Genomic DNA, 4841 nt, shown 5'->3' on the forward strand with positions numbered 1-4841 from the left:
ATAAAAAGAGGAGGCAATCGCTTTGAGCCATATGCCAATCCGACTAAGAACTACCGCGCCTTCATTACGAACATACCTTTTGATGTGAAGTGGCAGTCTCTGAAGGACCTGGCTAAAGAAAAAGTTGGCGAGGTAACATACGTGGAGCTCTTAATGGACACTGAAGGAAAGTCAAGGGCATGTGCCGTGGTTGAACTCAAGATGGAAGAAAGCATGAAAAAAGCTGCTGACGTTCTAAACAAGCATAGTCTGAGTGGAAGACCACTGAAAGTCAAAGAAGATCCTGATGGTGAACATGCCAGGAGAGCAATGCAAAAGGCTGGAAGACTTGGAAGCACAGTATTTGTAGCAAATCTGGATTATAAAGTTGGCTGGAAGAAGCTGAAGGAAGTATTTAGTATGGTTGGTGTGGTGGTCCGAGCAGACATTCTGGAAGATAAAGATGGGAAAAGTCGTGTAATAGGCACTGGGACTTTTGAACAGTCCATTGAAGCCCTGCAAGCTATATCTATGTTTAATGGTCAGCTGCTATTTGTTAGACCAATGCACATCAAAATGGATGAGAGAGCCTTACCAAAGGGAGATTTTTTCCCTCCTGAACGTCCCCATGGACTCGGTGGCATTGGCATGGGGTTAGGACCAGGAGGGCAGCCTATTGACACCAATCACCTGAACAAAGGCATTGGAATGGGAAACCTGGGCCCTGCAGGAATGGGAATGGAAGGCAATGGATTTGGCATAAATAAAATAGGAGGCATTGAGGGCCCCTTTGGTGGTGGCATGGAAAACATGGGGCGGTTTGGATCTGGGATGAACATGGGGCAGATAAATGAAATCCTAAGTAATGCACTGAAGAGAGGAGAGATCATTGCGAAGCAAGGAGGAGGTGGAGGTGGAGGCAGTGTACCTGGGATTGAAAGGATGGGTCCTGGCATTGACCGCCTTGGGGGTGCCGGCATGGAGAGCATGGGTGCAGGCCTGGGCCACGGCATGGATCGCGTGGGCTCTGAGATCGAGCGCATGGGCCCACTAGGCCTCAACCACATGGCATCCAGCATCGAGCTAATGGGCCAGACCATGGAGCGGATTGGCTCCGGAGTTGACCGCATGGGTGCCGGCTTGGGTTTTGGCCTGGTGCGCATGGCCGCACCTATCAACCGTGTGGGCCAAACCATCGAGCGCATGGGCTCTGGTGTGGAGCGCATGGGCCCTGCCATTGAGCGCATGGGCCTGAGCATGGAGCGCATGGTGCCCACAAGCATGGGGTTCGGCCTGGAGCGGATGGGCCCTGTGATGGATCGCATGGCCACCGGCCTGGAGCGCATGGGCGCCAACAACCTGGAGCGCATGGGTATGGAGCGCATGGGAGCCTACAGCCTGGAGCGCATGGGCCCCGCCATGGTCCCAGTCCTGGGCGCTGGCATCGAGCGCATGGGCCTGGCCATGGGTGGCGGTGGTGGTGCCAGCTTTGATCGCGTCATTGAGATGGAACATGGAAACTTTGGAGGAAGCTTCACAGGCTCCTTTGGTGGAGCTGGCGGCCATGCTCCTGGGGTGGCCAGGAAGGTTTGCCAGATATTTGTGAGAAATCTCCCGTTTGATTTTACATGGAAGATGCTAAAGAGCGCATGGTGGTGGCCACGTGCTGTATGCTGACATCAAGATGGAGAATGGGAATTCCAAAGGCTGCAATGTGGTTAAGTTTGAATCGCCAGAGGTGGCTGAGAGAGCCTGCCGGATGATGAACGGCGTGAAGCTGAGAGGGCAAGAGATCGAGGTTCAGATCGATAGAAATGCTTAAGCAGTTGCCTTTTTTAAACATCAATACCAGACCTCTGAATTTGTATTTTTTCTTGTTAACCATTTTAATTTGTTGGCTGGGTGTATAAAGATGTTTTAAAATTTCAGTTATTTTTTGGGGTAATTTGAATTACTTTTTTAATGACTGGGGTTCCATTTGACTGTTTGCATTGAGACTGCAATGTACACAATTTTTTTTGTAGTTGTGGCATCTTGTTGACATCAAATAAAGCTTTGATAATAAATACCAGTTCCTGGAAAAAAAAAAGTTGAAGGGATTTATTACAAAGAATTTAAAAGTATACAATCAAAGAAAATAGAGTCAGGGCCTCCACAGAGGTACATTATTTTCTAGAGTTGGGAATACTTTTTGTTTTGTTTTTTGAGGGTGGTGGAAACCCATGGAATCTGTGTATGTATAGAAAGGTCTGTTTTGGTTTACAGGAGAAAAGGATGGCTCACCCCCAGATAGAAGGACATGGTCTGCTTTACAGGTGGACACATGGGCTCAGTTTGTTGTTTGTGTTTTTGCTTTGTTTTGTTTTGTTTTAAGATGTGGACCTAAAATGTTTGCTTAAAAACGTTCTCTGAAACTTCTAAATCTGTTTCTGTTATAGTCAGATTTCTGTCCTTTACCTAATCAGTTAAGCTACTTTATACTTAAAACATCCTTAAAGGATATTTTATTTTATATAGCTATTTTATATACTTTTGTATATTTATTATACTTTATTTTATTTTATAAATTTATTTTTGTATGCTATGAGCTTAGAAGTAAAAAATCATAGATGGGCCTAAGAGGTGCAGATATGAATAACTTTGGGGAATTTTGTTTGTGTCCCCTAGTTGCGCTCTTCTTAAAAGAAAAACTTTTACATTATAATTTTCCTTGTGTTCTTTCCAGATACCTTTAGTTTTCTTGTGTCTTACCTCATTTCTCCTCTGCCATTGAAAATTTTGAACTCATTCTTAAGGGATTCAGAGAAGCCATGGGGCTTCCTATGGCTATTTTGGGGATCAGAGGTCCCTGTTCATGCCTAGCCAGGCATTAAAGGCATAAACATAACAATGACCAAGGAATACACTAAATAAAGATAGTCACATTTTGTTACTACCTAGCCATGGGAAGTTTGCCTATATGGTTCAGAACCTGGATCTGGACTTCATCTGTGGATCTGTAGAACTTCTGTCATTAAGACTTTGGCAACCCTTAAAGATAGAATAAGTGTGTTTTGCATAACAAGATGGACATGAAGCTTTGAAGGTCCAGGAATAAAATACACCTTCAATCAAAATATTCCACAAAAAATCATATTTGGAAGCTGACTGGATCTAAACGTGCTATGCCATCAGTGAAATCAGTGACTCTAGTAGCTGTGTGTGTCCTTACTTGTCAATAAATATGAATATTCCCCCACTCTTATCTTACAATAATGAAAAAATACCAGAGCTATCTCTTATGATTATTTATTTGACAAATTTCCATCAACAAACAGCAGTTACAAACTACATATTGCTCTAAACACTTCTGACATGGAGACAAATTAAATAGAACACATAAAGAGAGGATTATGCACAATCTGATTGAAGTGATAAAAGTATAGTTGTCTAGAATGATGGAAGCTCAGAATACAAAAAAAAGGTCTTTCTGAAAAAGGAATTATATGAGTTACTAAGACAAGTTGTAGACAAATGAAGGGAGTGTGGAGGTAGCAGAAAATATATGGCTATTCCAGACAAAGAAAAATGAATAATCCAGGACACCAAGGTTCAAACTAAGGTACTTAAGAGAGAGGATCTGCAGGTAATAAATATTGCTATAGAAAATGAGGAAGAAAGAAAGAAAGAAAGAAAGAAAGAAAGAAAGAAAGAAAGAAAGAAAGAAGGAAGGAAGGAAGGAAGAAAGAAAGAAAGAAAGAAAGAAAGAAAGAAAGAAAGAAAGAAAGAAAGAAGAAAGGAAGGAAGGAAGATACAAAGAAAAAGAGAGAAAGAGGTCTCAATATACTATCACAAGAACATTAGGAAATAATTATTTAGTTTTACATGTTTTAACTCAAGTTATGGTTTTGCTCTTCCCTCTGCCTGGACTGTACTTATAATTTTTATTGTCTTTGGAAATCATCTTCATCCTTCCCTTTCTAGCTCCTGTATGGTGAGGGGAGTATTTCATAATCTTTTTATTCTAAAGTTTCTAAAATATGTGCCTTGTTAAAATTGATAAAGGTAAGCTTCTGATTAAAAATGAATTTGAAATACAGTACACTAAATGATATATGCTCTTTAATGGTACACTCTCTGAGTAAACTCAAGAGAATGATTTAAAGAGTGTGGTAGTCTTTTGTTTGCTCCAAAAATTTATCTGTAATTAACTAATAAAGTATCACTTCAGTTGAGTATCCTGTGACACACTGTTTGAATACTAGAATTTAGTTCCATTGTGTATTATAAATTGCTGTTTTGATATTTTTATTCATTTAATACTTATTGAGTACCTACTGTTTATAAAGCTGGGAGCCAGATTGCAAGGATTAATAGAACACTCTTTCTTTCTATCTCTCTTTCTTTTAGAACACTATTTCTTAAATGGCCAATGATGTTGAACTTTTTTTTCATATATTTATCTGCAAATTAAAACAACACTGAGATTCCATCTCATCCCAGAAAGAATGGCTATCATCAAGAAGCCAACTAATAACAAATGCTGGAGAGGCTCTGGCGGAAAAAAGAAACCCTTCTCCACTGTTGGTGGGAGTGTAAACTGTTACAACCACTTTGGAAATCAAAGTGGAGATTCCTCAAAAACATAAGATTGGAGCTCCCATTTGACTCAGATATTCTCCTCCTGGGTACTTTTCTAGAAGAACTGAAGGCATACCACAGTGATATATGTGCACCCATGTTTTTAGACGCACCATCTATCATAGCTAAATCTTGGAAACAACCCAAATGCCCATCACCAGAGGAATGGATAAAAAAGATATGGTATTTGTATACAATGGGGTATTGCTCAGCTATTAAAAAGATAAACTTGAGGCTTTTTT

The 4841-nt window shown here is 40.7% G+C and overlaps 1 pseudogene; it reads left to right on the forward strand.

Moving 5' to 3' along the window:
• The first annotated feature begins 138 nt into the window (after nucleotides 1–138).
• Nucleotides 139–1876, forward strand: LOC101584435 (annotated as a pseudogene).
• The last annotated feature ends 2965 nt before the right edge of the window (nucleotides 1877–4841 follow it).

The sequence above is a fragment of the Octodon degus genome, unplaced genomic scaffold, assembly GCF_000260255.1.
Source record: "Octodon degus isolate 3935 unplaced genomic scaffold, OctDeg1.0 scaffold00091, whole genome shotgun sequence".
NCBI classification, from domain to species: domain Eukaryota; kingdom Metazoa; phylum Chordata; class Mammalia; order Rodentia; family Octodontidae; genus Octodon; species Octodon degus.